The sequence below is a fragment of the Eriocheir sinensis genome, chromosome 12, assembly GCF_024679095.1.
Source record: "Eriocheir sinensis breed Jianghai 21 chromosome 12, ASM2467909v1, whole genome shotgun sequence".
In the NCBI taxonomy this organism is placed as follows: Eukaryota; Metazoa; Arthropoda; class Malacostraca; order Decapoda; family Varunidae; genus Eriocheir; species Eriocheir sinensis.
Window position 1 is genome coordinate 14,208,619 of NC_066520.1, and position 14,801 is coordinate 14,223,419.

Genomic DNA, 14,801 nt, shown 5'->3' on the forward strand with positions numbered 1-14,801 from the left:
TTTTGTCCTTTTGATGGTTTATTTAAAAGTGTACTAAGATATCGACAGTAATATTTGATTCTCTCCTTCTCTTCTCTTTCCTCTTTTTTTTTATCTTCTCATCTTCTCTTCTCCTTCTCCTCTCTTCCAATCTCTTTTCTTCTCTTCTAATCTCTTCTCTTCATTCTCTTTTCACCTGCTCATTATCACTCTCGGCGCTCCTTCCACACCTGCCCAACACCTTCACTTCTCGCCTGCTGATGTGTGGATGCGATAGCAGGGCGCCACTCGTAATAATATGTATCATTGGGCAAGCAGAATGTGTGTGTGTGTGTGTGTGTGTGTGTGTGTGTGTGTGTGTGTGTGTGTGTGTGTGTGTGTGTGTTGCAGTACTTGTGATGTTAGTGCAGCATACAATCTTTATGGTCTAAATAGTCTAAAGAAGTAGAGGGAGGTAAGAGGTATAGGTAGGTAGTTAGGAGAGTAGATAGGTAAAGAGGGAAGGGATAAATGAGGTAGGTATAAGTAGGTAGGCGGGTAGGTAGATACAGCAGGTAGGTAAAGAGACAGGTAAGTAGGTAGGTAGGTGGGTAGATTGGAAGGCAGGTACGCTTTCATATAACTGTGTAAGATTGAGAGGAGGAGGAGGAGGAAGAGAATGAAAATGTAGGAGAGTAGGGAAAAGAGGGAGAATATGAGGAGGAGTAGGAAGAAGAAGAGGAGGAGGAAGAAGAGGAGGACCTAGACGGTGAAGGTTTAATGACTCTTTAATTTCGGGCGAAGGAAAGTGTTGGTTTAAATTCACACTCTACATTTCTTTTTCCCACTCACCAACTCTCTCTCCCTCCCTCACACACAGACAGACACTCAAGACTCGTTTCGTAGCACAGACAACAATAATGATAATGGAAGTGCTTACCTCATGTCGTGTTGGCGCTGCGAATGTGTTTTTCTAATGATCCAACACCTGAGTCTAATTACCACACGGGGAATAAAGAAGAAAAATCGCTATTACACATCAACGCAGCGAGACTTGGGTAGTAAACTTTCTCAGGATCCGGTTGCGAGACGTGAAGAATAAAACGAAGTAAAGAAAGACGAAAACCTGAATGTGTATGTGGTTTAATAAATAGGCTTAGAGGGGAAATTACCGTCGTAAAGTCATTAAAAAACATCTGTCAAACGTGAGCTAATGGCGCTAATGGGAGGTTGTGCTGAGGGAGAAAATAATGGGCTTCTAAATGAGCTTCGGGATTAATGCTCGTTTATTATACTTTAGCGAACGAGGGACTTTATGATTCTATGGGATTTTATGAGGAGGAGGAGGAGGAGACGTAGGGGCGGGGGGGAGGTGAGTTCGAAGTGTTGGTGGATCGGTTTATGGGTGGAGAAGTAATTGGACGGGATTGGAGGACGAGTGGAATAGTTTGTGGATGGATAAAGACGTGGATGGGTAAGGCTGAGCAGATGGGTGAGTTTACAAGTGGATGAGTAACACAGTGGATGAGGTTTAGCAGGTAGATGAGTGTGGATGAGTCAGGTTTTGATGGAAGGTTTAGCAAGTGGATGAAATTATGGATGGATGATAATAAGGTGGATGAGTAAGATTGAGCATATGGGTGAGTTTACAAGTGGATGAGTAACACAGTGGATGAAGTTTAGTAGGTAGATGAGTCTTTGGATAAGGCTGTGATGGAAGTTTTAGCAAGCAGATAAAATTATGGATGGATGATATATATGGTGGATAGGTGGATGAGTAAAATTTTGAGTGGATGGATGATTGAGAGAGTAGAAGAGTTAGGGCAGTGGTAAAATATAAATGAATCTCGTTATACCATTATCATTAGTTCGTGTACTGTATATTCAGCGATAGATTTATGTGAGCAGATCAACAGGTGAGCGATTAAGCAGGCAGGTGTAAGTAGACACAGATATGGAATAGACATTACGGCAGGTATGTTGGTATAGAGACAATAGATAGATAGATAACCAGGAAGTAAATGAAGATAAATAAGAGAAAGAGGCGTTAGTAAAAAGAGGATTTGATGTAAATATGAAAAAAAATGTATTGGAATGAAATAGAGAGAGCACAAGAATCGGGAATCACACACAAAAAAAATCCCACCAAGAAAACAATGAAAGAATGAATGAAAGAGGAAGTGAGATGAATTAACAGTGCATGCATGTGGAGGAAAGGAGGAGCAAGAAGAGGAGGAGGAGGCATAACAAAAAGAGTGTGAGGAAATTAGAGAAGAAGAAGCAGGAGAAACGAGAGGAAGGGAAGAAAAGGGGGAAGGAAGGAAGGAAGGGAGGAGGAGGGAGATAGAGAGATGGGAATGAAAGGAAGGTATAGAACTATAGAAGGAAGATAGCGAGAGAAAGGGGAGTGAGGAGGGTAGGAAGGAAACAGAGGAAGAGGAGTAGAAAAGGAAGGAGCTGAGCAGAGGGAGAGGAAAGGGAAGTAACGAAGAAGATAGAGGAAGGGGAATGGTAGGAGGGTAGGAAGGAGACAGAACGAAGAGTAGGAAAGGAAGAAGCTGAGAAGAGAGAGAGGGAAGGGAAGTAATGAGGGTAGGAGGGAGACAGAGGAAGGGGAATGGAAGGAGCTGAGAAGAGAAAGAGGGAAGGGAAGTAAGGAGGGTTGGAGGGAGATAGAGAGAGAGGAAAGGGAGGCGGAAAGAAGGGGGGCGGAAGGAGCGTTGGCGGGGGACGGCGGGAGGACGGCGGAGGAGGAGCAGCGGTGATTGCGGCCAAGGTACACATTTCGGCCACTTATTCTCGCCGCGGGAGGAACAATTAAACACTCGGAGACGCGCCGCTCGAGGAGGATAATTCCAGTCGCCACGGTTCGATGCTCGAGATTTGTTAGGCAAAGAAGGAGGGAAGAAAGGAGGGAAGATGGAGGAGGAGGGAACGCAAGGGAGGAAGGAGGATGGAAGAGAGGGAAGGAAATATGTATAACGGTAGTAAGAAAGAGAAGGCATGGAGGAATGGAAGAAAGGAGGGAGAGGAAATATGTACGTGTGAAAGGAAGGAATGGAAGAAGGGAGAAAAGATGGAGATGATGAGGAGAGAGGAAGGAGGAATGGAGAAAAGAGGAGGTGTTGTAGAAGAGGTAAGATAGGAATAGAGTAACTTTATAAGGGAGAGAAAGAAAAGAAGAAAGGAGAATAAGGAGGGATGGATGGAAGATGGAAAAAGGGGCATAAGGAAAAAGAAAAGTGAAAGGGAGAGAAAGAAAGATGAAGGAAGGAGGAAGGAGGGAGAAGAGGAAGGAATGAAGAAGGGAGGGAATAAGAGACATGCAGAGAGGAAAGGGCAAAAAAGAGAGGAGGGAGGGAGGAAGGAAAGGGCAGAGAGGAGAGAGGGAGGGAAGGAAGAGAAAAGGGCAGAGAGGAGAGAGGGAGGGAGGGAGGGCAGGGGGGAATGTGGGAAGGGAAGCTTGTTCAATGACACGTTAAATCTCATCTCGCCTCGTGTGTGTGTGTGTGTGTGTGTGTGTGTGTGTGTGTGTGTGTGTGTGTGTGTGCAGGCTTGGGTAACGTCTCTATCAAGCCTCTCTGGACGTGGGTATTAAAGTGCTGTTGCTGCTCTTATCAAACTTAGAACTGTGCTAACGCCTCAGACTATGAAGGTTGTAAGATAAAACATGCACACAGTAAAATTAGGCAGTGGAGGAGAAGGAGGAGGAGGAGAAGAAGAAATGAAAGGAAGAGATAAAAAAAAGGGAAGGAAGAGAAAACGGAGGAAGAGAACGGCCAGAAAGCAAGGAAATTAGTGTAGAATATGGAAATAGTTCATCAGTTCATTTATCTATCGACGAACTTACACACACAAAAAAAACGTATCACGCTTCTCGTTCATGGCAGTTAAATTGAGTTGCAAGATCGAAAGCACTGAGTAAACGCCTAATGCTAAAGGTTGAATGTTCATTAGACAAAGCAGGAGGAAGAGGAGGAGGAGGTAGAGGAGGAGAAATGCAGGGAAGAGATGAGAAAAAAGAAGAGGAAGAAGAGAAGGAGAAATGCAGGGAAGAGATGAGAAAAGAGAGGAGGAGAAATGCAGGGAAGAGATGAGAAAAGAGAGGAGGAGAAATGCAGGGAAGAGATGAGAAAAGAGAGGAGGAGAAATGCAGGGAAGAGATGAGAAAAGAGAGGAGGAGAAATGCAGGGAAGAGATGAGAAAAGAGAGGAGGAGAAATGCAGGGAAGAGATGAGAAAAGAGAGGAGGAGAAATGCAGGGAAGAGATGAGAAAAGAGAGGAGGAGAAATGCAGGGAAGAGATGAGAAAAAAGAAGAGGAAGAAGAGGAAATGTAGGGAAGAGATGAGAAAAAAGAAGAGGAAGAAGAGAAGGAGAAATGCAGGGAAGAGATGAGAAAAGAGAGGAGGAGAAATGCAGGGAAGAGATGAGAAAAAAAGAAGAGGAAGAAGAGAAGGAGAAATGCAGGGAAGAGATGAGAAAAAAAGAAGAGGCAGAAGAGAAGGAGAAATGCAGGGAAGAGATGAGAAAAGAGAGGAGGAGAAATGCAGGGAGGAGATGAGAATAAAGAGGAGGAAGAAGAGAAGGAGAAATGCAGGGAAGAGATGAGAAAAGAGAGAAGGATAAATGCATGGAGATGAGAAAAAGAGAAGGCCAGGAAACAAGGAAATGAGTATTGAGTGTAGGAACAATTCATTACATCCAGAGTCACCATTTCCTATTTATTGACTCACGAACTAACAACAAAAACTCGTATTACCGTTTTCGTTCATAACACGTAATTCAATTTGCAAGAGCCTTAAACAACCTCTTATTTATACCCTTCAAATCGCATGTATTCTTTCATATCAACAAATAACTTCTGAGGTACCAAGCGACTGAACTACGAAATGGTCATCAGTGGAAACAAGTGATGGGATTTTTTGTGTTTCCCGTTTCTTTTGGCTCTTTATTTCATTCCAATACATTTTTTTTCTTATTTACTTCAAGTCCTCTTTTTACTAACGCCTCTTGCTCTTGTTCATCTTCATTTACTTCCTGGTTATCTATCTACCTATTGCGTATATACCTACATACCTATCAATGGTGGTGAGGGAGTATGCGCACGAGTGACGTGGAGTGAAGGAGAGGGTGAGAAGGCAGTGGCGGGGCTGGTTAGGGGCGAGGAGGTCATTGTGGAAAATGTAACAGCTGGGTTCCCTTCGTCAGGTGGCCGGTGAAGACGTTACGAGGAGGACGCGATCGAGGGGACCGTTGTTCTGCTATCTTCCAGTTCGCAAGGAGCTCTCCGGAAGGCCCTGCTGCGTCGCCCTCGTCTTCAGGTAAGTATATTCGGGCGTGTTGTAATAATAGAGCTCGTTCAGTTCAGTGTGGGAATAGTGATTAGTGTGTATGAGGCATGTGAGGATGCTGTATAGGTTTGGGGACTTGTGTTAATGTGTAAAATGTATGTAAAGATGGGGCTGGGATTGCTGAGTTAAGCTTTAATGGGTTTATTAGTGTCTGTGAGGACTGCTAAGTGTGATCAAGGGAAGGAGTGAAAACATTATGCTGCATTTGAATGGTCTAAGTATAATATGTGTTTTAGTATGAATCCACTAACAGAGACTAAATAGTAACAAATCTGTCATGGAGAAAGAGCATAACGAGCAGAAAAGTGGCTGCTCCAGGTATCATTCAGAGCTGCGCTACATATATGAACCATTATTTCCCTTGTAGAAAGTAAGATAAGCAGGAGGGTCGATGATGCCCCATATGTTAATAAGAACTTGGTGGTCAAATCAACAGGTATTTAGAACAGGTAGAAATAATCGTCACCCTGGCTAATAAGAGAATTGCTAGTTAACCCGACGAATAAGCACGAGGTCACAGTATCTATATTCCTTTTTATTTTCAGATTCGGTGATGCAGCAGACTTGCCCTTCCCAACCTTTCACGCCCTGCCCCGCCCGCAAATGCCGGGAAGACGTGGTTCAGTAGGAGGTGGCGAGGCTCTGCAGTCATCCCAGCACCCTTGGTCGTCACTGGATTCTGCTATGCCACGTGAGGTCTTCTTGCACTATATATAAATTTTAGATAAGACTAACGATCGGCGTTGATTGCTTGGGTTATATTCTCTTAAACTGCAGGGTAGTTACTCGTGCATGCGGGAATAGGTAACGAATACAATCTCGGTTATTGATGATTACCGTACAGATAAAACATGCCCAGTATATAGGCGCAGTGGGCGGCGGGGCGAGGCGAGGAGTGTGGGCCTCCCAAGGGTCGTGGGCGGGAGTGGGGGCGCGGTGGCCGCCAGTCGTCGCGGCCCGGGTCGGGTTAGCGGTCTGTGTAAAGCACTTCCTGGCTGTTTGCTGACACTGTTTGCTTCCCGGAGCTTGGTTCATGAGGCTTATAATGCAAACGAAAAAGTGAACAGTATTTCGTAGTTGTGCGAGGCTCCGGCTATCGATCTCTGGTGTCGACGCACGCGGACGCAACTGTCTTAAAAATAATTCATACCGTTTTCTCGTTTTTGTTAATCATTCTCCATGAGCGGCTGGAAGCCAATATACCTTCGCTAAAGAAAATTCCTCGGATCATTAAACTAAACGGGTTAAAAGGTGAAATAAATTATGGCGGGTATGCGAGGTAGAGGAGAGGGAAGTCTGTGTAGAACATCGGTGACTTTGTCGGTTAAATTCCGGGCAGGTTTTGTTTATTCATCCTTTCACGCGTTTTATGGTAACGGAATCATTTCATAAATAAAGATGAAACCCTCAAGAATAAAAATAAAATGTTACTGGAGCATCGTTGTATTAAAGAAACAGTGGCCGGCGTGTGTAACTTTAACCGTTAGTCATCCATAATAATAAATCCGCGCAGCAAACCCGGACAGACGGATGGACAGGGTGACGGACAGGGCAAGTCGTCACGTCAGGACAAATCACCGAGCACTGGGTGACGGATGACGAGTGGGTGACGCTAACGGCCCCGCCACTAGGACGCGAGGCACGATTACTCTGCTTTATGTCCCCAATAACTCGATATCCGCCCTGACACCCGAGGCTCTACAGTTTTCCAGCATCACTCTGCGTTAAGTGCCAAACATTGCGTGTGTTCCTTGCCGGCGTGATGGGAGCCGTGAGTTGAGGCTGCGTGTGTGTGTGTCGTGATAAGTTATAGGCAATGGATCAAACAGCAGTTGTCGTTGTGCTTGTCCTCTCAAACTGAGCTGCTGTTATATGTTGTCCAAAATTTGTTACTTAGGTTGATCAATTCTTGTGTTATATCACCTCACGGGGTTCATAATTTTATGGTAAATGCTATTATTGAATTTAAAGTAGCGAAAGTTTCTTGAAAAAAACGCTAAATCAAAACGCCGTATAAATATTTCTACCTTTTTTCATAGTAAAAAAGTAACATGTTAATGGCGTTTAAAGTTAAAATCAGATGACATGACGGTCATTAGCGTAAGAAGCTGGTCAGTTTGTTTTGTTGGGCTAGTTATTAAGTAGAACCATTCGGTGTTTTCTTACTACCTGTGTATTTAAGGCGAGACCTGCAGAAGTTTGTCCGTGACACTATTTGTTAATCTGTACTAAGTCATAAATACCTAAAAGAGGCTCCGGAGAAGCACTGCAAGCATCTCTGGTTTACAAATAAACAAATGTCTGTCCCATAAGTTTATCTGAAGTAAATGTTATACATACAGCCTACCAGGATCAAGTATGAGAAAAGCTATGTAGGTCCACCGAGAAGTAGTAGACATGTGTAAAACTTTCCTCTCCTCACAGACAGCATTCCAGGAAGGGCTCCGTGTTGTCGTACGCCTAGACGGATCCACCACGCAGCCCACCTGGAAGAAGCTACATTAAAATTTCAGTTCATTTCGTCCGGCGGTACAGGAATTTATGCGTATAGATTTTATATATCTGGAAATTTGTTTAATAAATATTTTGGTGGGGGACAGTCTTGTTTGATTTAACGACTCACACTTCCAGTTGATCTCCGGAGCCTCTTTTAGGTATCTTGGACTTTCAGGCTTGTGAATAAAGTATTTTTTTAGACCCATCTCAGTTCCCTTTCAGGCTTGTGAATCAATTTCAATTAATCCTGTTCACTCCTTGCAATTAACGTTATGTAATAGAAAATAACGCATAACCCATTGTCGGCAAAAAAGTATCGAACACCCATGAGTAGAGATTATACATATAGCCATTGTACCCACCTAACCAACACAACACCATGTCTATAGTTTACACTCAAACTCAATCGACAAATGGATGTTTGATGCATTCTTGCCGACTCTACAAATGGAAAAGCTTAACCTATAAAATCTATGGATGGACAAGAACGATCTATGAACTGTAAGAAAAAAAATGACCCATAAAATATAAATGTGGTAGAGGATTAACAATAAAATGTAAGAGGGTTTGGAACAAGTAGTCTGAAGGTACAAGAAAAGATATTCCAAAAGGGGAAGAACTTAAATAATCTGCTGCAACCACCCCCTTAAGAGCGTGCTGAGGAATACGGTCGAGAACAGGTCCGGGGCATGCAAGGCTTCGGTGAGGAATGGTTCAGGAAGGAAGTGCCTCTCTGATGTTATGAAAAATACTGTGAAGTCATGGGTGTGAGGAGGTAAAGGAAAGAATGATTGGGTGGTGTGATGAGAACTAACTGTAAGGGGTAATGAGACTAGAGTGGGGTCAGTGAATTGAATAAAGTTAGTATACTGTAGGTCTTAATATATAAAGGGGAAAAAAAACATGCCATTTGGAGAGCTGTTGTACTGAACTATTTAGTCGTGATAATGTTAATGATTGCATAGCCTGATATACTTATTTAAAAGTTACTACATTTCAGCTACCATCTTCCACGATCAAGATCAATAAGCCCTGGTCTCTCCTGCAATGAATGTACCGTAAAAATAAGCAAGTGACAAAAAGCAAGAATTAAAGGGATTAAATTAGCAAATATATGTGCTTTTAAGGGCAAGGATTTACACTACAAGCATCATTTTAAACGGTTACTAGAAATAAGAAACTCCACAGAATCTGACATGAATATCTTTTAAAAGCCCCAAACACTGAAATAATAAAAGACCCAAATAGATTACTGTCAGACTACTACCAAGCAAGTGAGATGGTAACCATTAAGGTACCTGACTCTGCTTTCTTTGCCCACTATGACCCTGTTATCACACTTTATTCTACGCCCTCAAGAAAACAAGAACTCGTCTGGCTGTTTGCTGCGGTGGCCTCAGCGTGCACGACTGACATCCTGGTGGAGCGGCGCTGCCCAAGACTTCTCCTTCCTGTAAAGACAAATATAGTTCATAAAATCTGCAGAAAATTTTCTTCATTCACATCAATCTCTTTTCATAAAATATCTGTACCTCATATAACCACGCAGTTGTGGGAAATGGAGTTACTTACATTCCTAAATATCGAGATTTTATCAAGCAGGTTTATGGCACACAATGTTGAGAGGACGTACTCATCCCTCTGCTCTTCCTCGCACGCCACTTCTGTCACCGACAAAAGCACGAAGATTTTTTTTGTAGTGATAAAGTGATCACGACTGCAATCACATCGTTCGGAGACGCAGTACTCCAGATTTATCGTATCCTTATTATCCGTATTTCATCATTATCATTTATTATTATTATTATTATTATTATTATTATCATTATTAATAGTGAAAACAAACAACCCTTATATAAATAATTATGAAAGAGGAGAAAAATAAGAGGGGAACAAATGGGACGAGCAACACGAGGCGGAATAAGAAAAGACAGACAATGGCGCACCCACAACACACATCACTGAAAACCACTCCATTATCTGGACAGAGACGATGCAAGAGCCAAGAGACGCATAAAGCTACAGAGATGGTATTGAACGAACATGTTACCCTGACTGGTGGAGACCCTCTGGATAGTACAGAGGTAGCAGCAGAAGGCAAGAGGCATTAGAAGCAGCAGCAGTAGGAAGGAGCCTGAAACACATTGAAGGCAGGAGAAGGGGGTGTTGCCGAAAGTGCCATCAATAACAACGTCTCTAAGGTTTCCAAGTCTCGCTCATGAGCCAACACTTCAGATTTTGAATACTTAAAATTAAAGAGAAATTAAGATACAGTCGACTTTTGTTTGTTTGGGACCTAAGCAATGAATCGCACCACGAGAGGCAGTTTACCTTAAACACGCGCATAAAGGACTTTGAATACCTAAAATTAAAGAGAAATTAAGATATAGTCGACTTTTGTTTGTTTGGGACCTAAGCTATGAATCGCACCACAAGAGACAGCTTACCGCATGCAAACACGTGCGTAAAGGGCATTTAATATTTAGTAGAACAAAATCTAAAGAGAATAATGTTAAACGCCAAACCCCATCGGCGAATATTAATACCCAGGATGTGCGTGAGGCGGACAGGACGCCGCTCCACGCTGATCTGTGAATAATGAAGTGGCTGCCCTCAGCGGTGGGCGGCGACCTGCACGCCACGCCACGCCTCGGCCGGCCGCCAGAACTCTCAGCCTCGCTTACGGTCGCCGGATAATTGATCACCACAACGGACTGGATGTACAAGGCAACGTGTAATTTAACTTTCTCGGGCTCTACGACCTGACGCGGTAACCTGTGGCTAATGGTTTGCGTTTTTATACAATTAATCATCGCCGTCGCGTGAAGCTGCATAATGCCAAGTGGGCCGCCGGCTTCAGAGTCTCGCGAACTGGCACCGACCACTGCAATTACGAGGCGGACGAGACGGGAAGACCAACCAACGCCCCGGCCATAAAATTGGAGGAGATTGAAAACAGATATTGAAATTCACAGGCGACTTGTGTTCAGTTCTCAAGATGATACAAAAACACCCACCAATTCGAATATGAAAGTCACAATAATTGAGGAGTGCAGATATAAGGTAACATACAAACGAGTACATCGCCCATTGTTGCTCTGGACACTTGCTCAAGATTTCCACGCTTTCACTCAATTATTCTTAATCTGTGAAAGTAGGAACATGATGAAGGGACCAAGAAATCTAAATGTGTACACTTTATAAGGTCTCCGTAACAAATGATAAGGTAGAGAAGCACATCGTACCTTCACTGATAAAAACAGCATATCGTTTTAGGAGTTGGGCGACCGAGGTAAGCCCGTGCCAATTACCTGTGAATCAAAAGGTAGGAGTTGGACGACTGAGGGAAGCAGACGACAATTACCTATTCATCAAAGGTAAGGAGTGTATTAGTCTCTCCAAATGGTTGCGTCCTATAACAATACTTTCCCGTCCCTCGCTGAACACTCGTCTCCCGTAATGGATGACCTGCTGGCATTACTTGCTTTTTATATCCCCTATTATGTTGCCTTTTCCTTTGTGCCTTTCTCTCCCTTATCTGTCACCATGCTATATTTCCTCTCCTGCACTGTCTGTCATTAAAGTAATAATCAATAATTAAGTGAAAAAAAACATACCAGGCCGATGAAAATATAAAGGTCAATAATATCAATTAAGTCAGTGTTTTGTAGCAGCATCACAATATAAAGTATGGTACTGGCATAAAGATACAAGAAGGACTGGCAAAAAAAACGGGGTGAGATACTTTAGTAGTGTGAAAAAAACCCGATAAGATTAGCCGTTCATCGAGGCAGATGTGATGGCTGTACGAGGACATTTAAATTAAGACAACCACTTTAGTTTTAACGAGGTAACCAGGCAATGAGTGGTTCGTTGAAGCGAGTGACGAATTATAATGGCCGTTTCAACTCCCTTTATAGTACATAAGAACGCAAGGAGTCTGCAAGAAGCCGGTTGGCCTCTACAAGGCAGCTCTTTCGGTGACCACGAGAAGAAAAAAAAAACTTGTAAAGACCACATTTACCAATCCGCTACAAATTGACTGGCCGTGAGCCTTATTTTTGTCATGATTAATCCAGTGGGAGGGAATTTATGTCAAGGTTTAAAAGCTTAACTACTCGATGCTGGGTTTACTCAGCCGCATCCAAGAGCCTGCTCGACCATCAGCGCCATCAACAGTTTACGAAATGCTGCATCAACTCTACGCATACCTATCTATACGTACGTTCATCGTCGACATCACTACAATACATACAAAAAGATGTGTTAATACAGCTCATAACACAATAAAAACTGCAGTTTATTAAGAAGGGAATTGCCATAAAACTAACTACGCTGGTCCAAACAGGGCTACCAACCACGCGCCTCAGGTGTTGAGTCCCTCATTAGGTGGAGAAAACGTATCGTGCTGCAAGACTACCGTATATTTTTTATAGGCTGTACTCATGTCTGATTCGTTAGATTAAATTTAATGGTCGCAGTATCATCAACTATCAAACGTCACAACCAATTGGTACCTGCTAACTGATTACTACGAATTACCTGCACACGTTCCCACTCACCAGTCACCACCCGTTAGCGCCAGCCACCTCCGATCACCTCCACTCTCTCAGTCGCCTTTAGTCATAAACTTCGTCACCACCAATCACCTCAATTTACCCTCAGTCACCACTCCATTCCTCCTCACCACCAATCTTCACTAGTTAAAACCAATTACCTCCACACACCTACGACATTACGATTAACTTAAACTCGACAGTTTTTCTGCACCCAACCTTTCTGGTGACGACGAAAGAAGATAAAACAGATAACAAAACCAACAAAACTAATCAAGAATCCAAAACAGACCAAAGCAGGGTGAAATAAAAACTTACATCGCTTTCTTTGTCGAGTAGCAGGAGTAACATCAACACCATTACCCGCAGCAGGAACAGGAAAACGTAAAAACAGAAGGACGTCAGACCTCGCCTGAGGATGGCACCGGACTGGTCATGGCTGCACCCCGCCACTACCTCAGGGCACGAACTGCTTCACTGATTCGGAACAGTAAAAGGTCGAATCTTCACTGACTGTAATGAAGTGCGTGCAATAGCGGCAATTTGCTCCTGTTACCTTGATGCCCTCGCACGCAAAGACAAAAGTGTATAATAAAAACGCTACAAAGGCGATATCGGTTGGGGAGAGGCGACAAGCCGTGGAGAAAGAGGCGCCTTGGATCAGGTCAGTTACTTCGAAGCTGATCCGATTCGACACAGCTGAGAGAACACGGTGACCAATTAGTCCTTTACGGGGCACCTCTCCCTCCGTATACTTCGTCAATACCTCGACAATCGATTGGTTTGGGGCGAAAAAACATTATATTTGCTTCCCTGTTCGCCTCATTCTCCGTAATCATGTTTACCTACTGATCACTTCACGCTTAATTCAACGATTTACTCGAAACACCCGGATTAGAAGAAGACCTTATTTGGCATTTAAACTGTTCGCTTGAGCTTATTTGGGGTTCCTGTGGTTACCAGCTGCCTGCGCCGGACCAAAAGAATAGACAGGATTATATTCAGCGGGGAGAGTTACTGGTACTAAAGGAGGCGCCGGGCAGGGTAATGTAGCGGGCAAAGTGGAATGTTTCTAGCTAAGAGCAGGAAAATGAGGGAGATTAGTCTTACCTGCGTGTGTGTGTGGGGGGGGGGGGGGGCGGAGGAGAGGTGTGTGTTGCTCCCTCCCCTCCCCACCTCTCTTTCTCTCTCTCTTTCTCTGTTAAATATATGCACCTACCTGCCCAGATGACTAACAACTACAAACCACACACAAAAAAACACGCAACCAACTCTCACTGTCAGTCACACACACACACACACACACACACACACATACACCTATCCTCCCGCCCACCCCCACATCTCCGCCCCTCCCCCGCATTCCCCCACCCCATACGGCCCGGCCTCCTCCCCAGCCTCCGTATATTACAGACGAGGCAGGGCTACAAGGCTGCCAACCTGTCCTGCCATTACCAATTAAACGCAGGTGAAGTTGCTTGGCCGGCCACGTAGACTGATTATCACCTGAGGCCAAGACAGTGCCATCCTACCCCGCTCCTAGGACACAATATTAAGGGATAAAGAAGGTGATTTTGAACCTTAGAATCATTAACCTACAACAAAGACGAGTACTTGACTGGCCTACCTACCTACCTACCTACCTACCTACCTACTTACCTACCTACCTTACCTCCCCTCTTCTCTCTTGTATAAGCCTGAAGTACAGGACTAAAGAGGAGGAGGAGCTGTGTGTGTGTGTGTGTGTGTGTGTGTGTGTGTGTGTGTTGAGGGAATAACTCCATCCTCCTACTCTCTCTCTCTCTCTCTCTCTCTCTCTCTCTCTCTCTCTCTCTGCCATCATTCCTTTGCATAGAGAGAGAGAGAGAGAGAGAGAGAGAGAGAGAGAGAGAGAGAGAGAGAGAGAGAGAGAGAGAGAGAGAGAGAGAGAGAAACAAGTCTTGCTCGAACACTGCATATTTTGTCTTCATAAATTGGACACGTAAGAGACTCAAGATGATGTTTATTTGAGCGACCTCCTCCTCCTCCTCCTCCTCCTCCTCCTCCGCCGTAACTCCTCCACTGATAGACATTTTTTTCCTCCTCCCAATTCTTGCGTTTTCGAGGCTTTTAGTCTTTTGCGGCGCATTTGAAGTGGGTGTTTATAGAGAGAGAGAGAGAGAGAGAGAGAGAGAGAGAGAGAGAGAGAGACGGTTAATAATGAGAATAAGAAAACAAGAACAGTGAAGGACTCTCTCTCCATTACAACAACAACAACAACAACAACAACAACAACAACATGAACAATAACAATGAACAATAATAACCACAACTACCATCACTATCATTACTATACTACCATCATTATCACCTTTATCATCATTGCCACTATCACCACTATCATCACCACTGTCAACATCATCATCATCCTCATCATCATCACTCTTACCCTTAATATTA

General features: G+C 43.8%; 2 long non-coding RNA genes across 3 annotated transcripts in view; one reads left to right on the forward strand and one right to left on the reverse strand.

Annotated features, from left to right (window-relative positions):
- Positions 1–7,905, forward strand: part of LOC126997455 (uncharacterized) — a 29,766-nt gene extending 21,861 nt beyond the window's left edge. The window contains exons 3-5 of the long non-coding RNA XR_007752128.1: positions 5,168–5,280; positions 5,856–6,001; positions 7,735–7,905. This is a non-coding gene — a long non-coding RNA (uncharacterized LOC126997455). The remainder of the gene's footprint in view (positions 1–5,167; positions 5,281–5,855; positions 6,002–7,734) is intronic.
- A 108-nt stretch (positions 7,906–8,013) lies between these two features.
- The window catches only part of LOC126997457 (uncharacterized), a 229,222-nt gene continuing 222,434 nt past the window's right edge, over positions 8,014–14,801 (reverse strand). The window contains exons 1-3 of one of the 2 annotated variants that reach the window (XR_007752130.1): positions 12,681–12,795; positions 9,379–9,470; positions 8,014–9,257 (exon numbers count right to left, since the gene is read on the reverse strand). This is a non-coding gene — a long non-coding RNA (uncharacterized LOC126997457). Of the gene's footprint in view, positions 9,258–9,378; positions 9,471–12,680; positions 12,796–14,801 lie in introns of those variants that run through there. The other variant, XR_007752129.1, reaches the window with a different exon arrangement.